Raw genomic sequence first — 22,141 nt, forward strand, 5'->3', positions numbered from 1 at the left:
ATTCTTGGGACTCAGGAAACCTTACCTGGCGCTGGACGCAGGACGCTGTAGAGAGGACTCACCAGGACCATCATGGACTGCTGCTGCTGTGCTGATCTGTGACTTGCCTAGTCACAAGGAGAAACTGCTGCTGCTGACATCCACTTGTGTGCTGGCCTGTAGCTGGGTTCCCCAGCCCTGCACCCCTTCTCCATTGTCTTTGTCTCCAGAGGCAGGGTGTCGTGGCCCCTGACCTCTGTAAACTTATTTCCGCACACAGAGGGCTGTTATGATGAGGAAGCGCTGTGAGAGCGCTCCTAAGTGCCCTGCATGTGTTTAAAAGCGCTTTTTCTGTCCCAACATCACCGCCACAGCCCAGGCTGCAGATTCTGCCTTAGAGCTTTGTTTAGGTCCTCAAATCACCACTGCAAACCGGACTTTGGATTCTTGTTTAGCGCGAGGTCTGTGCTATTTCTAGTGCCCCTGGGGCACAAGGAGAAGCCAAGCGGAGCAAGCGTGCTCCTGTCGGTGCTTCCGGGGCACGGTCCGCTCTCGGGAGCGCCCCCGGGCACCAGCTGCCCCCAATTCCTGAGGAATCACCGTGGCAGCCCGGAAACTACAACTTCTGACACTTGCGCACCACATCGGGTGCGGGCGAGTGCCTCTTTGGGCCCCCGGAGGGGTCCAATCTTCCTACAGCTTTCAAAGCAGGACTCGGGGAAGGTGCGGGGAGTGCCCCCATTCCCTGGTCTCTGCACTGGGAGCAGGACGCTCCTTTTTCCTTTTTCTGCAAAACCGGGCATTTTGTTTAGAACGGAGGAGGGAGACCTCGACGGAGGCCCCTTCCTCTTGCCCCCATATCTGCTTGTTGGGCCTCGCCTGGCACCCACCCCGAGGACAGGGTGTGAGGAGGCCAAGGCAGGCCCCCACCACGATCGTGAGCCCCCAGAGGGGCCCGGTCATCAAAAGGAGAGGGTGCAGGCCACCCCTCTCCCCCAGGAGCACTGCGTGGCCCCCGTTGTGCGCACAGGAGCGCCGTGGGCCCCCCTACTCCTCTTTCCCGGCACTAGGAGTGCCTTATTCTCAAAAACAGGTACTCCAGTTGGCGTACATATGATTACCCAGTGTTCTTGCGATGGGCATTATGGATATATGTTTTTCGTGACTTGCCAGATGTAATCCTGTTCGTTTTATGGGCATGTATGATGTATTCATGACAAGTGCATAGAATTCTTACTGTAATTCCTGCCTACTGCTTATGTTGCAGAATCCTGAGTACTTACGTGTTCTAATGTGACAACTGCGTATTCTTGCAGAGTATTAGGTACTTGTGTAACTTTCTGACAACTGCTAAGGTAGCAGGGTATTACTTACGTGTAATGTTGGTCTAATTATGTTTTGTGAAATACAGGTTATTTTTACATAGCTCAGTGTTGTGTTTACTTTGTGGTGTACATTTTGCGTCACGTGTGTTGTGTGTGTTGTGCAAACGCTTTACACATTGCCTCAGGGATAGGCCTGACTGCTTGTGCCAAGCTACCAAGGGGGTGAGCAGGGGTTATCTTGGAGGTGTAACTCCCTTGCCCTGACTAGAGTGGGTAAGTTCTGCCTGGCTGAGGTGCATACCCTAGCCAACCAGAAACCCCATTTCTAACACTTGGCCTGATCCAGGGTAGACAGTCTTCCTTCAGCCAGGATACTACCTCTAACCTCAGCTTTGTCACTTTCTAAGCTCCCCATTTCAGGTATGGGCTAATGCCTAGAACCTTGGGCCTTCTTTATTCTTTCACCAGCCAACCCCCCCAACCTCCTTTTTTTTGTATATTTATTCCGTCTTTGGAACCCCAAATTGGGTAATATCCAATATCCATGACAGCTCTCCCTTCTTTTTATTAGCATTGGGCATTTGGATATATGCACCAAGGGCTTCCCATCTACTGCTCGGACCCAATCCCTTGATTTAATGGATCCACTCTCCTCACACCCGACTCCTCCTGCTTCGTCCTGACCTGCTAGGACCCTCCTCTCCTCGACTGGTCTCACCAAATTGGGCATACAATTATTTATCTGCTTTACCTCTGAGGCAATAGACTGCAAATAAACCTTATGTGACTTCAGCGTATCTAAACTGCATTAAAATCATAACATCCAACATTGATACTGAGGAGCAAGGACCAACCGCAAAGTCAGATGATAATATGGAGGTGGGATTTTCATTTCCCAAACACATAGGGCTTAGTGGAGACTCCCCCAGCTCACCATCAAGACTGAGACCAATGGCTTTCTGGGTTTTTAAAAGAGCTCCACTTTCAACAAATTCCTCCATATCCAAGATTTCTTGAACTCCACAACCCTTGAAGTTCATCTTGGGAATGAACATTACCAGACCCTCTCAATTGCAAACAAGGTGACAAGGATAATCTTGGCTCTGATTTAGCAATACCTTCCACCTGAGTGATGTCTGTGGCATGGGTGACTCTTTCTTACTCATGCCGGGTAACTTTGCGGAGGGACTCTGCGGGGCAGAGGACATATTTTCTGACCTCTTTTTAGATGGCACACTGTTAAGGTGCTTCCCCACAAACTCCCTAATTGATTTCACCAACAGAAATGCCCCTTGAGGCCCGGCACTGTCCACCTCCGGAGCATCCCCAACCCTGAGTGGCCATCCAGTGCACTTGCTCACTCACCATTCCTCTTCATTGCTGCACTGGGGGAGTTTGACTGAACACTTATTTTCTTTCTCCTCCTTGTTCCTGGGGTCCCTAAGGGCTTACTGGGTGGTATTCAGTGTAGGTGTGTTCCACTTACTACTCCTTCAAAACTCAAGATAGTCAAGAAGAACAATTGAGCTTACTTGGTTACTGCCTCACTGCAGAAACGCCACAACATCACTTATTACACACCTCATCCCTTTCAAGTCCGGGAAATCCAAATGTCCAAATGTCCAATTGTTCAATTGTTAACTCTCACAGCATGCCCATTCGGCTTCTATAGAATTTTCAGACCTTTCCACAAGTCTTCCTGCCAAGTAATGGCAAGACTCCAAAGAGTACTCTCAACTCCACTCTTGTTATTGACGGGCGCACACAAGAGCAGTAAAAGCTGGCGCCAGAAGCAGCCACCCACAATGCCCAAAAACCGCCACCTGTGACCAGCGATACCAAAGGACACCAGTTGCACTGCTGCATGCCGCAGCTCACCGGGGCAGGCCGACGTGTTCGCAACACCTCCCCCTGTGCTCACCTGGTCACATTATGGGTGCTGACTGGGACACTGACTGGGGCTCTCACTGGCTCAATATGGCTCAGTACAGGGTTAGGTACGCGATTAGGTGGAGCTGCGGAGCAATACAATAATTGCTGTTGTCGTCCTGGTGTGGCATGATGTCCTGTCAACCCAGGCAACCTAGGGATCCATCATCCAAAATTCAGCACTCAGTGTTCTGGTGATCTACCATTCTGATATTCTGACATTTAGATTTTTCAAGGCACTGCACGAGCACGGCGAGCAGCACTGCCTGGCCTCCCCTTAACCAACCATTACTACTTTGATTGTGTGCGTACGCTTTAAAACCTGTTGAAAGGCCTACAGTTTCTACAGTGTTTAGATTGAAAGATAATTTGGTCTCTAGGCTGTTTACCAATATCTCTCAAAACGTTTCCCAGGTCTCACACGACCAGTATCCATATTGTCAAACTGTCCAGGTTATTCTTTCTTTACTCTAGCTCTGTAAGATGCCTTTGTCTTTTTGTCTTTATTATTTTTTTTCTTGAGTTTGGGGGGCTAAGCAGATTCAATGGCCACTAGATTGCTCCTTTTAAATGAACCTCTCCAGGATAGGCGCTCATCATCTTGCAACAGTAAATTAAAGCAAAATAATAACTACAGCTGCCCCATGAAATATGCATGTGTAAACGTCATCACGCCATGTCTCCCAGAGCGTAAGGATCCATACATACACTTGCATGATGACATATGTACGTGTATAATTCAACACACTTTTTTGCTGATGCTGTTCTGTTATCTCTCTCCCATGTACTAGTCCTTCCATTTAGAGAGCCCATCAGCTTCTCTGCTGCTTATCAGACTCCGGAACGCGGAAGATGACCACACAGACCTGGGAGTTGTGACTGGGGCACACTGGGAAGCGTGATGACAGAATAAATAAAGCTAGCCTAATGTTCCTCTTGAGAAGTGTGGAGGATTCATTCTCCATCTTCTGTACTTGCCCTGAGGAAGACCTTGTTAATTGACCTCTAGGGGTCAAAACATCGACTGTTATGTCTTAACACATGTTTTTTGATGACTGGACTTTGAGAAACCCACTTTGATTTGTGTTGCTTTATGTTTCTCTTTTTCAAATTGTTGTGCTGTGGTTAAGACTATTCCATTTTATGCACACTGTACATTCTTCTAAACAATTTTTTCACTTACTTTCACCTTCACTGCACTCTCACACATAGCACCTTTTCAATTATTGGAATTGTCACTCTAGTGATGTGATTTATCAAATCATTAAAGTGAATTATTTCTAGTATCTTTTGCTGAGGTAGCAGGGTTATTTGAATTGTATATCCCTATGAATATGTCGAATTCCATTTAAATGACTGCCTTTGCAACATATGCTGTACTTAAGGCTTATCAGGCAGGTCATTTACTATCAGGGTAAGTCTGGGAAGACACGCTTTTGAGCCTAAATTTACTGATATTTTTTTATTGTGGTTGCGTCTCTTTTCTGACCCAGTATGGTGGGATTTACTAAACTACACAAAGCCTGACTTGCATGGCTTTGCGTGGATTAGGAAAAAATAAAGCAATGCCGCGCATGGCCATGCCTTTTGTTACCTTGCCACAGGGAGTTGCTCCATGGGTGGAGAATAGAGGGCCCAGTGCATCCATTCATGGATTTGGGCACAGACCCAGATTTCCTAAAGTCTCTAAACCTTGGTTTGCACCAACATGGTGTGCCACCTAAGGCTGCTGTGAAGAGGAGAAATATTTTTAATTCTCCTGGTTACATCCTCTATGTATGTGGGCTGCATTTTGCAACACAAATTCAAAGTGGAATACGCATCTACTAATAGTTTTTGGACAGGAAGGTATTCCTTCCTGCACAAAAAACTATTCTGCCCATAAAGCAGACACCCTTGCATCAAACTACAAGTGTGCCCGCATTAGCACTAGGCTACCACAAGTGTGCAAGCACAAGAAAAGAGCAGAAGTACGCCTTATGTTTGTAAACAGGATGCATTTCTGCTCTCTCCCTTTCACGCAAGGCACTGCAGGGCCTTGATCTCTACCCGAGAGAGACTGGCGAATACCAACTGTGGGCCTCTTTACACCTCTAATTCTAAGCACTCTCAATGTTTGCAGATAAGAACATAATAGTAGAAGGAGATTGTGAGACCTTTCCTCACGGCTCTGAACTTCCAGTAGTTACTCACAATTGTGTTTGGTGGTTACTGTATTGTAGGTCTAAAGTACTGTTTTATTCCAGCAAAATAACCAGGCATTTTCCTTTCTGCACATGACTCTCCAAAGATAGCAGCAGTGAGAGTGAAAGCTTTCTCTGGAAGGTGGTAAATGCATTCGAACTGAGATAAAATATGGCACAAATAATAACCAGGGGCGGCACACCTTCCCCGCCAGCAGCTGCAAAACGTTTATAGTAAAAACATATTGAACTCCGTTTATTATGTTTTTATTATAAAAGAGGTGGGGCCATGGGCATGACAAGGACTGTGGGGGAGTGCCCGTCTCGGGCTAGCTAAACACACATGCACACTGTGCTCTCTCCAGCCTGGTTCTGTGTTGCCGGGCTGGAGAGAGCAGGACAGGCTCCCAGTCTGCTTGGGAGCGCCCTGGCTGGGCGCTCCCAGCCAATCCTAACGCAGCTCTTAGCAGTGTCAGGATTGGCTGCAGGGCAGGCTGGGAGCCTGTGTCCGCAATGTAAGATGGAGTAGATGGAGGGGTGAAGCGGAGGCACTGAACAAAGGTACGTTTAAAAAAAAATATATTAAATTAAATTAATTACATGTTTTTGTTCTCTCCCCCTCCCACGCCACGAGCTGTGCCGCCCCTTGCCTCTCCCGCCAGCGGAGCCTAGTATTAACACTCAACACACTCAATACCTGGTCAGAGCTTTCTGTTTTAATGAGACTGTGAGCCAGATTTGAATAAGGGTTGTATTGGATGAACCCCCAAAAATGTGTTTTGCACATCATAGTGCACCCAAATATTTTTCAATGAGTCGGCACTCTCAATGTGTCTTGCAAAGTTATACTGTGAAATTGGCCATCCAGGGGTAATTGAAATGGAGAGGTAGAAGGCATGATCAGCATTTGTGTCCAACAGAGAGTACAGCTTACCCTCAGCCTTCGGAAGACAAAAGGGGTCAGAGATGGAGAAAGTGGAGCTAAAGAAGGAAAACAGACCTATATGGATTGACAGAAGGAAATGGATGGTGAATGTGTGAGAGAGAAAATGTTGGTAGGAAGACTGAAGGGAGGGAGAGATCAGAAAGGGTAAAAGGAGAAAAAAACAGAGCGAGCACGAACGGAGGAAAACAGGGAACAAGAACATAGGAGAATAAAAGAGCAACACAGGGTGGATGTAAAGAAAAGTAGAATTAAGAGATGAGTAGTGAACAAGAGAAGGACTGAGGGAAAAAATGATTCTTGGAGGCTTGAGCAGAGTAAGAGGTACAAGGTTTCACTGGAATAAAGGAGAGAAAGGTGCATGAAGAAAAAGAAACTGAGGGGAGAAAAAGAAGAGAGAAGAGAAAAAGGGTAGGAAAAGGACTAAAGAGAGGCAAAAGTTGGAGGAGAGGAACACGGATAGGAAGGGATCAAAGGCATGGAGACAAGATGAGTGGTGAAAGCAGGGAAAGGTCAGAGAACATGAAAAGGATATAAGAGCAGAAGGAAGGATATGGATAGAAGAGAGAGGAATCGGTATGAGGGATGAACTGAGAGAAGATGAAGGTGTGAAAACGGCTTGGCAGAGTTTGAAAGAAGGGCTGGGCAACAACCTCGTTTAATACATATTTTGCCAAACGCTTGTGCCAAGGCCTAACAAAGCAGTGATTTGCCAAAGGTCAAGATCCAAGAAGGTGAGTCACTATTTTTTGGCCCCCAGGCTTTTTTTTTGTCCCATTGTGATCCTCTTTAAGGAGCAGATCGCCCAGCAACCTTTGTAGCTGCCACCTAAATGGTCAGTTCCCACCTCACCCTATACATAGCACCCCCCCTCGGCCAGTTGCTATTCTGCTATTTATCGGGCTAGTAATGTACCATGCAAAGCTCCCTGTATCCCCTGCAGGTGCCATAGGGTGCTCATCCTCACCTGCCCACTACTGCCCTATGCAGTTCTTTATTGGGTTGGTGCTCATCCAGAGTAGCGGGCAATTAACAAGTCCACACTTATGAGCTTGTTTTCCCACTTGGAGCTGTCCTACCCCCTTCGAATCCAGCAGCAAATGATCTACTTTTTCTTAGCAAGAGAAGTGCAGTGCAGATTAGAGGCCACTGTGGGCATAAACATAAATGGAGTATGAATAGTGCTGCAGGCAGTATAGGTCGAGCTTGTATCACAGCATCGAGATTCCAACACTATGCAACCCCCACTGCAGAGCACCCACGCGGTCCAGGATTACATTCCTCTGCAATGGTACCAGATATTGTGGCGATCCTTGCTTGTAGTCTGGATTAATGAGTGATGGTGCTAATCTAAAAATATGCATTAAATCTTAAAGAGCAATAGGGCAGATCTGAACATTCACCAATTAAATTTGAGTGACAGTGTATATGTGAATTTGCATTTAGGGTTAATGAGTGATAATACTCAACTGAAAATGCACTAAGGGTTGCTGTGCGATGGGAAAAATCTGTGCATGCAGTGAAGATTTCTGATTGATGGTCCAAATCTTAATATGCTTTAACCACCACTGAGTAATGGTGCAGGTGAACTGTAGCAGACAGTGGGAACCAAAACAGCACATTTAATCCTATATTCCTTCATCCATTCACACTCTCACACAGTAATGTAACTTTTCACTCCCTAATTCTTCACTTCATGCAATCACCCATGCATTGATTCATCTGTGCCATAACACATTCAATCATCCAACCATTTATTCATTATACCGTTCACCCTTGTTTGCACACTGCACCCGGCCGCCTCTGTGCCGTTGAGGGTGTATTTTGTGTGCCTGTTTGGGACTCCCTAGTGCTCTACAAAACCCCCCTGGTCTGCTCCCCGAGGACGCGGGTACTTACCTGCCAGCAGACTGGAACCAGAGCACCCCTAGTCTCCATAGACATCTATGTTATTTAGGCCCCTCTTTGACCTCTGCACCTGACCGGCCCTGTGTTGCTGGTGCTGGGTGTTTGGGGTTGACTTGAACCCCCAACGGTGGGCTGCCTATGCCCCAGAGACTGAACTTGTAAGTGCTTTACTTACCTGACAAACTAACCTTTACTTACCTCCCCCAGGAACTGTTGAATTTTGCACAGTGTCCACTTATAAAATAGCTTATTGGCATTTTATACCAAACTGTGTACATAACTGTTTTTATTCAAAGTTCTATATTTACCTATGCCAAGTACCTTACAATTTATGTACTTACCTAAATTCTGAATCTTGTGGTTCTAAAATAAATTAAGAAAAGAATAGTTTTGTATATAAAAACCTATTAGCCTGGGGTTATCTTTGAGTGTGTGTTCCCATTTATTACCTGTGTGTGTACAACAAATGCTTAACACTACCCTCTGATAAGCCTAACTGCTCGACCACACTACAACAAACTGAGCATTAGTATTATCTATTATTGCCACTATCAACCTCTAAGGGGAACCCCTGGAATTTGTGCATACTATCTCTCACTTTGAGATAGTATATACAGACCCAGCTTCCTGCAGCGAGGCAGAAAAAAATACAGAGGTGAGATGGAGAAAAATCCCTTTCACAGGGGTCAACTTGTTAAGTTGTGGCACTGGGCAACAGATCATGCCATAAGTCTCTGACACATACATATTACTGTTAATGTAAATGGGGAGAGGATGTGGCATAATTGCCGGACCTGCTGACCTTGGGGCTGGAAAACCAGGTTTGAGTTTTTGCGTCGGCTCAACATCCTGTGATTCTGGGAAGATCGATTAGGCCCTTATTATGACATTGGCAGTAAGTCCCGCTTACCGCCATGCCGACTGCCGCCAACATACTGCGACCGCAGTGGTATACCGCTACCCATATTATGACCCACACATAGAAATCCGTCACTATACAGAAACACACTACCACAGGGGTGCTGGCATACATGGCCAACAACATGAGGGAAGCAGTGGCACACCAACGGGCCCCTGACACTAGCCACACCGATGAACAGCCCTCCACCTCCTCCAACGCTAGTGGACAGGAGGCCACCACCACAGAAACAACAGGCCACCAGAACCCCACCCCCTGCAGGAGAACCACCACGCAAATGGTCCCTGCAATCCAGTCAGAAGCCAGAGAACATTGCCAAGACCCCCACCAGGAAATAAGACTCTCCTGATTGTCACCCTTGTGTCCCACTCTATTACCCTGTCCACCTTGAAATGCCATTGCTCCCCTTCCTATGCCCCATTGGACAATGCACCTGTGATACAATTAGACTGAACTCTATCCTGGACTTTCCTCCATCATCACCCCAGCCCATTGCACATCCCAATTTACTTCTCAGCGCTGAAATAAACACCCTCTTAAAAAATACAAGTATGGAGTTTGTCAAATGATTTAAGGGTGTATTTGTTTAACAATCTGTAGACATTGCAATTAGACTGTACAGTTATGTATACATAAGTATGACCTGTAATGTGCTGCAGTCAATTACACAAGGAGCCAGAGTAGGGCAAAAAGATCTGTGAATAGACATGTCAAAGGGTACAGTAATTGGCCATAGTAGTGGGAACAGTAGCCTGCCAGAGAAACGTCACTACACAAAACTGCAATGGAAGGTGAAGTTACAGTGTCTTACCTGTGTGTCACTGGAAGTACTGTTGTATGATAGTTTTTCTGTTGTCCATACCCTCATCCTCTGCCTCCTCTTCGTCACTGTCCACAGGCTCCACAGCTGCCACAAGCCCATCTCCAGCCCCATCCTCCTTCAGAAAAGGCACCTGTTGTCAAGGCAAGGTTGTGCAACATGCAACATGCCACGATGATCTGGCACACCTTCTTTGGTGAGTAGCACAGGGATCCACCTGTCAGCTGGAGGAACCTGAACATGTCCTTCAGGAGGCCAAAGGTGCGCTCAATAATTCTTCTTGTCCGCCCATGTGCCTCATTGTAATGTTCCTCTGCCCTTGTCATAGCATTCCTCACTGGGGTCAGTAGCCATGAGAGGTTGGGGTAACCAGAGTCACCTGCAAATATCGAGGGATACCTGTTAGCCACACACTGACCCTTAGGGCCAATCCCACACCCATATACCAACATCTACTGGGTGGGACCAGGGCTCACCTATTCGCCACACCCTGTGCCTCTGGAGTTGAACCATCACATATGGGATGCTGCTATTCCTCAGGATAAAGGCATCATGCACAGACCCAGGATACTCTGCATTCACATGGGAGATCTACTGGTCCGTAAGGCACATTATCTGCACATTCATGGCTCTTTTGATTTCTGAACACCTGTTCATTTCTCCGGGGGGGGGAGGGCAAAGACAATATGTGTACCATCAATTGCTCCAATGATGTTGGAGATATGTCCCATTGCATAGAAGTCAGCCTTCTCTGTGGCCAAATACTCCACCTGGGGGAAAACAATGTAGCTGTGCATGTGTTTCATCAGGGCAGACAACACTCTGGTCAGCACTATTGAGAACATTGGCTGTGACATCCCTGCTGCCATGGCCACTGTCACTGGGAAGGAGCCACTTGACAAGAAATGTAGCACTGATAGGACTTGCACAAGAGGGGGTATCCCAGTAGGCTGACGGATAGCTGAGATCAGGTCTGGCTCCAATTGGGCACACAGCTCTTGGATTGTGGCCCTATCAAGTCTGTAGGTGAGGATAACATGCCTGTCCTCCATTGTTGCCAAGTCCACCAGGGGCCTGTACACGGGGGGATGTCTCCATCTCCTAATCATCCTCAGCAGTTGTAATCTGGAGGGCAAAACAGTGAGCAAATGGTCATTTTCAAACATATCTTCAGAGTAAAATGCATTGCATGTTATGACAGAAACAGTATGTTTACGTGTAGTCCCTAAATGTGCTTATGTCTGCTGTGATGCAGTTATGTGCCATAGCCTGCCCCCCCCCCCCCAAATGGCGGACGCCTGTCCTGTGTGGAGGGACAGATGGAAATGAGGTAATTCCGCTGCCGTTGTGTGCCGTTGCGGGAGGCGGTCGAGAACCCCTGTGCAACTCCTCATTGGTTATCATTGGGCCCTATGGGCTACAATAGCCAATGGAGATGTACGCCAGGGGTGACCGTATGCACTGCCACAGACGTGGCCGCCATTTTCTATCTGTTCACTCACTTGCTACCTGTAGGAGGCTGGACTGGCTTGTAGTGGGTACCAAGGGGTACGTACACCTTGCACCAGGCCCAGGTATCCCTTATTAGTGTAGAGGGGTGTCTAGCAGCTTAGACTGATAGAAAAGGTAGCTTAGCAGAGCAGCTTAGGCTGAACTAGGAGACGAGTGAAGCTCCTACAGTACCACTAGTGTCATATGCACAATATCATAAGAAAACACAATACACAGATATACTAAAAATAAAGGTACTTTATTTTTATGACAATATGCCAAAAGTATCTCAGTGAGTACCCTCAGTATGAGGATAGCAAATATACACAAGATATATGTACACAGTACCAAAATATGCAGTAATAGCAATAGAAAACAGTGCAAACAATGTATAGTCACAATAGAATGCAATGGGGGCACATAGGGATAGGGGCAACACAAACCATATACTCTAGAAGTGGAATGCGAACCACGAATGGACCCCAAACCTATGTGACCTTGTAGAGGGTCGCTGGGACTGTAAGGAAACAGTGAGGGTTAGAAAAATAGCCCACCCCACGACCCTAAAAAGTGGGTGCAAAGTGCACCTAAGTTCCCCAAAGAGCACAGAAGTCGTGATAGGGGAATTCTGCAGGAAAGACCAACACCAGCAATGCAACAACGATGGATTTCCAGACGAGAGTACCTGTGGAACAAGGGGACCAAGTCCAAAAGTCATGATCAAGTCGGGAGTGGGCAGATGCTCAGGAAATGCCAGCTGTGGGTGCAAAAAAGCTGCCACCGGATGGTAGAAGCTATGGATTCTGCAAGAACGACAAGGGCTAGAAACTTTCCCTTTGGAGGATGGATGTCCCACGTCGTGAAGAGTCGTGCAGAGGTGTTTTCGTGCAGAAAGACCGCCAACAAGCCTTGCTAGCTGCAAAGGTTGCAGTTAGGGTTTTTGGACGCTGCTGTGGCCCAGGAGGGACCAGGATGTCGCCAATTGCGTGAGGAGACAGAGGGGGCGTCCAGCAAGGCAAAGAGCCCACTTAGAAGCAAGCAGCACCCGCAGAAGTGCCAGAACAGGCACTACGAAGTGGAGTGAACCAGCTCACCCGAAGTTGCACAAGAGGGTCCCACGAAGCCGGAGGACAACTCAGGAGGTCGTGCAATGCAGGTTAGAGTGCTGGGGACCCAGGCTTGGCTGTGCACAAAGGAAATCCTGGAAGAGTGCACAGGAGCCGGAGTAGCTGCAAAACACGCAGTTCCCAGCAATGCAGTCTAGCGTAGGGAGGCAAGGACTTACCTCCACCAAACTTGGACTGAAGAGTCACTGCACTGTGGGAGGCACTTGGACAGAGTTGCTGGGTTCAAGGGACCTTGCTCGTCATGCTGAGAGGAGACCCAGAGGACCGGTGATGCAGTTCTTTGGTGCCTGCGGTTGCAGGGGGAAGATTCCGTCGACCCACGGGAGATTTCTTCGGAGCTTCTAGTGCAGAGAGGAGGCAGACTACCCCCACAGCATGCACCACCAGGAAAACAGTCGAGAAGGCAGCAGGATCAGCGTTACAAGGTCGCAGTAGTCGTCTTTGCTACTTTGTTGCAGTTTTGCAGGCTTCCAGCGCGGTCAGCAGTCGATTCCTTGGCAGAAGGTGAAGAGAGAGATGCAGAGGAACTCTGATGAGCTCTTGCATTCGTTATCTAAGGAATTCCCCAAAGCAGAGACACTAAATAGCCAGAAAAGGAGGTTTGGCTACTTAGGAGAGAGGATAGGCTAGCAACACCTGAAGGAGCCTATCAGAAGGAGTCTCTGACGTCACCTGCTGGCACTGGCCACTCAGAGCAGTCCAGTGTGCCAGCAGCACCTCTGTTTCCAAGATGGCAGAGGTCTAGAGCACACTGGAGGAGCTCTGGGCACCTCCCAGGGGAGGTGCAGGTCAGGGGAGTGGTCACTCCCCTTTCCTTTGTCCAGTTTCGCGCCAGATCCCTCAACCGGTGCAGACTGGCTTATGCAGAGATGGGCACCATCTGTGCCCATCAAAGCATTTCCAGAGGCTGGGGGAGGCTACTCCTCCCCAGCCCTGACACCTTTTTCCAAAGGGAGAGGGTGTAACACCCTCTCTCTGAGGAAGTCCTTTGTTCTGCCTTCCTGGGCCAAGCCTGGCTGGACCCCAGGAGGGCAGAAACCTGTCTGAGGGGTTGGCAGCAGCAGCAGCTGCAGTGAAACCCCGGGAAAGGTAGTTTGGCAGTACCCGGGTCTGAGCTAGAGACTCTGGGGATCATGGAATTGTCTTCCCAATGCCAGAATGGCATTGGGGTGACAATTCCATGATCTTAGACATGTTACATGGCCATGTTCGGAGTTGCCATTGTGACGCTATACATATGTCGTGACATATGTATAGTGCACGCGTGTAATGGTGTCCCCGCACTCACAAAGTCCGGGGAATTTGCCCTGAACAATGTGGGAGCACCTTGGCTAGTGCCAGGGTGCCCACACACTAAGTAACTTAGCACCCAACCTTTACCAGGTAAAGGTTAGACATATAGGTGACTTATAAGTTACTTAAGTGCAGTGGTAAATGGCTGTGAAATAACGTGGACGTTATTTCACTCAGGATGCACTGGCAGGCCTGTGTAAGAATTGTCAGATTTCCCTATGGGTGGCACAAGAAATGCTGCAGCCCATAAGGATCTCCTGGAACCCCAATACCCTGGGTACCTCAGTACCATATACTAGGGAATTATAAGGGTGTTCCAGTATGCCAATGTAAATTGGGGAAATTGGTCACTAGCCTGTTAGTGACAATTTGGAAAGAAATGAGAGAGCATAACCACTGAGGTTCTGGATAGCAGAGCCTCAGTGAGACAGTTAGGCATCACACAGGGAACACATATATATAGGCCAAAACTTATGAGCACTGGGGTCCTGACTAGCAGGATCCCAGTGACACATAACAAACATACTGAAAACAGAGGGTCTTCACTATGAGCACTGGGCCCTGGCTAGCAGGATCCCAGTGAGACAGTGAAAACATCCTGACATACACTCACAAACAGGCTAAAAGTGGGGGTAACAAGGCTAGAAAGAGGCTACTTTCTCACACTACCTGACCTTCAACCGGAGAGGACCTACACTGCAAGTGCTGCTGTGACCTTTGTCTGGAAGCAACCATGGCTCGAGTCTCTGGGGAAAGGGCCCCAGCCTTCACTTCGGAGGAGTTGGAGAGACTGGTGGATGGGGTCCTACCCCAGTACCGATTGCTTAATGGGCCTCCAGACCAACAGGTGAGTACACTGTGTGCACGATGCATGGGGCATGAATGCATGGAGTGCTCTGTGTGAAGGCCTCATGTAAGGGGGACTGGTTGAGGGGCCCTGGGCAGAGTGCTGCAAGTATGGTGGTCAATGTATATGAGTAAGAGGATGGGAGGGATATGGTGGGCCATAGGTGTTACAGGCCAGACGGTATGACTGATGCCTTTTTTCTATGTTTATTTGTCTGCAGGTCAGTGCCCATCAGAAAAAGGGTATAGGGCGTGCCATCGGCAAGGATGTGCAGACCCTGGGGGCCTACGTTAGGTGGAGCACCCACTGTCGCAAACGGTGGGAGGACCTGAGACGCTGGGCAAGGAAGATCGGGGAGGCCCAGCTGGGGATGGCCTCCCAACGAGGAAGGGGTGCCCGTCGAACCCTGACCCCCCTGATGTTCCGCATACTGGCGGTGGCCTATCCGGAGTTGCATGGGCGCTTGAGGGCATCACAGCAGCCACAAGGGGTGAGTACTGTTTCCAAATCTACAAATTGCACGTGGTGGGGTGTTCTCTGGGTGGGTGCTTGTGGGTGCCCCTAGACCAGGTTGAACATTGCAGGGTAAGTTCCATGTTGGGCAGGTTCTGTTGTACTCCACCCCCAAACATGCTAGTGGGCATCTACAACTGGGCAGGGTTCTGTGGGTCTCAGGTATGCTGCTATTGGCGTTAGGCATTATTCTCCATGGCCTGGTGACTAGCATTGTGACTGGTAGTGCATCGCCTAGTGCATAGTGCTGTTCTCTGTGTGTTGTGTACGCCAACAGTGGTGTTGTTGCTGGCACTGACTAGGTGTATCCTCTATCTCTTTCCCCCCTTTTTGTTTTGTCATCCTGTCCTTATGTGCATTAGCATCATATGGCGGAGGAGCAGAGGCACCGGCGACGGAGGGAGCTGCATCCCACAGGGCCCAGGAAGCCGAATCCACCGACGGTGAGGGCACCAGTGGGATGGAGGGCGAGAGGAGCACCACGGCAGAGTCTGGAGGGGACAGTTCTGACAGTGATACCTCCTTCGATGGAAGCTCCCTGGTGGTGGCGGACACCTCTGTACTACAGGTACAGCCGTCACCCCCGTACCAGCACTGCCCTCCCAGCAGCCCCTCAGCATGTTTCCCGTGCCCGCTCACCCAGGAGGGTGGGCATGTCCTTCGCCCCAGGAACCTCAGGCCCTGCCCCGGTCAGCCCTGCTGCCCTGAGTGAGGAGTCTATTGACCTCGTGCGATCTGTCTCTGTTTGGCAGTCAACCATAGTGAATGCCATCCAGGGGCTGGCAGGGCATTTGCAGCAAATGGATGCATTCCTGGAGGGCATTCACTCTTGCGTGGTGGCCCAACAGAGATCATTTCAGGCTCTGGCCTCCTCCCTGATGGCAGCCATTGTCCTTGTCTCTAGCCTCCCCCTCCAACTTCCTCTACCCAGTCCCATTTCCCTCAACCCCAGCCTATCCCAAGCACACCATCAGACCAGCGTGCACCCAAGACAACACACAGGAGTGGGTCAGGCAAACACAAGCACAACACATCATCACACAGGCACTCATACAAACACCATCCAGAATCAGACATGCCAACATCCACTGCCTCCACTGTGTCCCCCTCCTCCTCCTCGCCCACCTTCCTCCCAGTTGAGTCTCCACTCACACCTGCATGCACTACATCCTCATCCACTACCTCCATCACCCTCACGCCTATCACTACACACCTCTAACTGGCAGTCACCACCCCCACATCTATGCACACACCCCCTGTGTCCTCTCCCACTGTCTGTGCCCCCTTCTCCCAAGGTACACAAACGCAAGCACTCAGACACACAACAGCCATCCACCTCACAACAACATCCAGCCCATGCACCTGCACTCAAACACAGCAGACAGACACCTCCAACCACCACTCCCTCTTCCTCCACTCCCAAACCGTCATCATCATCCCACCCCAGTGTCCCAAAAGCTTTTTCTTTCCACCCTTGACTTCTTCCCTGTCCCTCCCCCCGTCCTTCACTTCGGGCCAGGGTGGGCAGAACGCAGGCCAGCACCTCAGCCACCCAGTCCACGGCCACTGTAGTTTCGGCAGCTACTTCAGGTGTGAGCTACAAGGAGACACCCATCAGCACTGGCAGTGTGCCTGCACCAGCTGCCAAGGGCAAGGCCAAGGAACAATCACCAGTTGCCAAGGGCAAAAAGGGACCACCAGCTACCAAGTCCAAGGAGGCACCACCAGCTGCCAAGAACAAGGAGGCACCACCAGCTGCCAAGGCCAAGAATGCAACACCAGCTGCCAAGGGCAAGAAGGCACCACCAGCTGCCAAGGGCAAGGATGCACCACCAGCTGCCAAGGACAAGGATGCACCACCAGCTGCCAAGGGCAAGAAGGCACCACCAGCTGCCAAGGGCAAGGGCATAGGGCCTGCCCCTGCAGGCAGGAGGGACAGGAGACCTCGTGCAGTGACAGGATCTGAGCCCCCACCACTAACCATGCGGCTTCAGCCATTCAAGGCTGCAGGGGAAGGGCTGGAGCCTCCCCCCACCACTGGCAGCACCGCCAGCAGCACTGCCACTGGCACTGCCACCAGCACCACTGGCAGCAGCAGCAGCCCAGGTGGGCAGCCATCCGAGGCCGCAGGGGAAGGGCTGGAGCCTCCCCCCACCACTGGCAGCACCAACTCCAGCACCGGCACTGCCACCACTGTACAGCCATCACCGCCAGCAGATGGACTGTAGTCCTGCCTCCATGCATGCTGCCAACAGCAAATCTCGTGGATCTGACACCCAGGTGAGAGACTGTGGGGGTCATTCCGACCCCTGCGGTCAAGGACCGCCGGGGCTGGGGTTGGCGGGAGCACCGCCAACAGGCTGGCGATGCCCCGCAGGGCATTCTGACCACGGCGGTTTGGCCGCGGTCAGAACAGGAAAACCGGCGGTGTCCCGCCGGTTTTCCGATGCCCTGAGGAATCCCCCATGGCGGCGCAGCTTGCTGCGCCGCCATGGGGGATTCCGACCCCCTCACCGCCATCCTGTTCCTGGCGGTTCCGACCGTCAGGAACAGGATGGCGGTGAGGGGTGTCGTGGGGGCTCTGGGGGCCCCTGCAGTGCCCATGCCAATGGCATGGGCACTGCAGGGGCCCCCGTAAGCGGGCCCCACATAGAATTTCAGTGTCTGCATTGCAGACACTGAAATTCGCGACGGGTGCAACTGCACCCGTCGCACCCTTCCCACTACGCTGGCTCCATTCGGAGCCGGCGTCCTCGTGGGAAGGGGTTTCCCGCTGGGCTGGCGGGCGGCCTTCTGGCGGTCGCCCGCCAGCCCAGCGGGAAACACAGAATGGCCGCCGCGGTCTTTTGACCGCGGTGCGGTCATTCGGCGGTTCCCGCCAGGCGGGCGACTCCCGCCGCCCGCCGGGGTCTGAATGACCCCCTGTGTGTCCCCATGTGCTGCATCACAGGGCACAAGGCCCCCTCCAGAACCAGTGGAAGCAGGCATCCACTCACCACATACTTGCCAGGATGAAGCACACTGGGCACAAAGCCCCCTACAGAACCAGTGGAAGAAGGCATCCACTCACCCCCTCCTTGCCAGGATGAAGCACACTGGGCACAAAGCCCCCTCCAGAACCAGTGGAGAAGCCATCCACTTGAGAGACTGTGGCTTTGCACTCCCCAGGACCAAGCAGTGGGTAAACCACCCACTTGAGAGACTGTGGCCTTGCACTCCCCAGGCCATCGCAGAGGGCATGTAGCCCCCTCCAGGAGCAGTGGCGATGTACCATCTTCCGGCTGAGGTGCCCTCCTTCTTCTTCCGCCTGAGGTGCCTGTGTATTTTCAACCTGATGCCCCAGCAATGTTCTCTCCGTATTGAGGCAGGAGTCAAGTGGGGCCTTGGCCTGTGTGATATGGCCCTGTGGCCCAAGGACATTATGTACTGGGCAGTGTCCCTTCATTTGTTTATCAGTAAATACTGTTTTGATTTTTGAGGACGTATTTCTAGTATTTTATATTATTACACTCACTTTCTTAAAATCATTTCATTTTGTTCTTGCATTATTCCTGAGGGGTGGGGGGGTGACTATGTAATGTTGTTGCATCTGGTTGTGTGTATGTTGTTGGGGGTGGGGGTATTGTGTGTGTGTGTCACTCTCTTTTTCCTCCCGCCTCCCCTGTGTGCTAGGCGGCAGTACTCACTGTGGTCATCGTCACTAGCGTTGGTATTCCTGGTGTAGGAGGAGGTAGACCAGCATGGGGAACTGTCATGACCACACAAACTTGCCAAGTCAAATCAAAGAAGTGCATGAGAAAAGCAAAGAGATATCCTCAGTGGAGACAGCAAAGCCCAAACTGGAAGAAGGTTTGCAGAGTAATCTTGCGCTTATTTCAAAGGAAGAATCAAGAAGAGAAGATCCAAGATGGCCGCTGTGAGTCCTGAAGGTTAGTTACAGTTCTAGTCTTGCAATCGGTTGGTTGCTAGGTTACGAGCTCTCCAGCTGGAAGCCTTGCACTTCAACTGAGGTCTGACAGGAATCAGCTGTGTGGAGAGAGAGCGTGCTTCAGAACAGAAATTCCTGTGAGGTAAAATTACATTTGAAGATTATATTACAGAAAACAGATAAATATTGTCAAGGTTTATTCGAAGAGTTTGATAGTAGACTGTTCCCGTGGGAGTCGGCAAGGCTACAGAGTTAATGTATGAATTAACCTTATGTTTACAAGGTTCTTGTTTAAGATATTAAAGTCAAAGAAAAAACGAACTTTAAAAGAGCAAGTATTTACAAATGTCAAGGTGATAAACGAAGGCCAAGTTTAAAAGAACTGTTAACAAATAAGCATTTACAAATTCAATGGTAATAAACCAAAATAGAGTTTAAAAGAGAAACAAACTTAAATAAACAAGCATTTACATCTACAAGTTATCGACAGATGTCGAAGTAAGGAAGGAGAAACTAACTGTAATAAACAAGCATTTACAAATACAAGTTATCAACAAATGTCAAAGTAAGAAAGGAGAAACGAACTTTAATAAACAAGCATTTATAAATACAAGTATTGACAGAAGTCACAATAAGACAGGAGAAATTAAATAACATCAGCTGATTTGAAGAACGCATTATCACCAACTATATATATATATATATATATATATATATATATAGCAACATAAAACCAATCTCTAACAAAGGTTGAGAAGTTCTTCCAGAATCAGTAATAAGCATTTTTTTAAGAAGAGCTATCATTTATAGAGAGAAGCAAGGCTACAGAGAACTCAGGGTGAGTGAAGAAATAATAGAATTAAAGAGAATTAAGTGTTGAGAGTAGAAAGTGAAAAACTGATGTTGTATGTCCCTAGTAATTGCGACTGTGACTCTTGCAGGTGCTGTATCCAATCTTAGATGTGATGAGGCAGACTGAGTACTGGCGTTCATCATCTCTGTGGCAGTCTCTCTACCATCCTATTCCCCTTTCCCCCTCCGGGGTACTCAGCATGAAGGATTAATATTCGTTGTGAGTAGCTCAGGTCGGGACTGAGGAGTTATCTTCTGCTTCTGAGGAAATCGAACTGAAGTATCCTGACAGATTGAAGTGCCAACACCCTAATTTTAGGGAAAAAACTGATTTCCTCCTGAGCAGAATGGCAGTGGGAATTGATATAAAAGCATTAGCCACCGTTTTGGAAGGGTTACAGAAACAATTAAATAACACCATAGAAGAAACAGTCCAAATAAAACAGCGAATAAATGAGTTAGGGAACACCGCTAAATCAAATGAATCTGTGTTTTCACAAATCCCTAGCCCTTCACAGTCTGCAGGTATATCCACTCAAGTAATTCATGCAGTTTCCCCTATTATTCCTTTGGCTCAACCCGAGCGCTTCGGTGGGGATCCAAATAAGGCGCAGATTTTTCTGACCCAATGCTCATTGCATTTTTTATGTAGACCAGTCATTTTTTCCGAAGACCAGTCCAAAGTGGCATTTATATTGTCTTATCTGACAGGAGATGCGGCCGCCTGGTCCATGCCAATAATTTCCAGAAATTATCCTGTTTTATATAATTTCCAAAATTTCAAGGAAGAGTTCTTAAGAATATTTGATCGGCGAACTGCAGCTCAAGCCACTGACAATGAACTACTGGAAATCAGGCAAGGTAATAAAGATCTAGTAGCCTATCTGGCTCATTTCAATAAACTCATTGTAGAGACTGCTTGGCCGGAGTCAAAAAGAGCCGCCATATTTTATCGTGGACTGAGAGATGAATTGAAAGATGCCTTAGCACAAGATCCAAATAGACCCACCAAAATTTCGGAGTTAATTGATCTTGTGTTACAGATTGACCACCGGTTAACTGAACGAAGAGCAGAAAAGAGAAGAGAGTATCGACCATTTCCCCTGAGAATTGATCGTGTAAGAAATGATCATACGAGAGCCGGAGAAGAACCAATGCAAATTGGTTCCATCCGAGGTCCTTTATCAAAGGAAGAAAAAGAGAAAAGAAGAGTGAATCAACTATGTTTATATTGCGGTGCATCTGGGCATTTTGTTAAAAACTGTCCCAAGAAACCCAAAGCTCTTCAGTCGGGAAAAGGCCAGCTTCATCAGTAGAGGGAGTTGCCCTGATGAAAGCAGAACCCAAGACAACTCCTTTAGATCAACGAGTGGCGAATACCTTACAAACCGCAGCGCCACATTTGGTACAAACAGTATCAGTTAAGACCCTTGAGAAGGAAATTCAAGGGATCTCAGTTATGATAGACTCTGGAGCTACGGGCAACTTCTGTGATATCAAATACGCTCGTAAAATGGGTATTCGATTTATCAAGAAATCTACTTTGGAAGTAGTAAGAGCTGTGGATGGAACCAATCTTTCTTCAGGACCCATTTCCCATGAGACCGAACCAATTCAGATGCAAGGTTTTGGTGGACATCAGGAGCAGATAATCTTTAATTTGATAGATGCTCCACAATTTCAACTCATTTTGTGTCTGCCCTGGCTTACAGAACATAATCCACAAATTGATTGGAGCAAAAGAACGATCAAGATGAATTCCTCTTACTGCAAAGAGAATTGCTTTCATTGTGGAGTGGAAGTGTCCACCAAGTCCCAAGCGGCCTGTTTATCATCACACTCTTCAGTGATCTGTGCACTAAAGACAGCAGAAATCCCAAAAGAATATGAGGATTTAGTCGCCGTTTTTGATGAAAAGGAGGCTGAGAAATTGCCATCACATCGACCCTACGACTACAAAATTGAACTGGAGCCAGGTGCGATATTGCCATGTAGCAGAATATACGCATTGACCGAAGCAGAGAATCAACATTTAAAGGAGTATTTGGATCAATATCTTGCTAATGGTTTTATTCGTCCTTCTG

Source organism: Pleurodeles waltl, chromosome 5 (genome assembly GCF_031143425.1).
Source record: "Pleurodeles waltl isolate 20211129_DDA chromosome 5, aPleWal1.hap1.20221129, whole genome shotgun sequence".
Lineage (NCBI taxonomy): Eukaryota > Metazoa > Chordata > Amphibia > Caudata > Salamandridae > Pleurodeles > Pleurodeles waltl.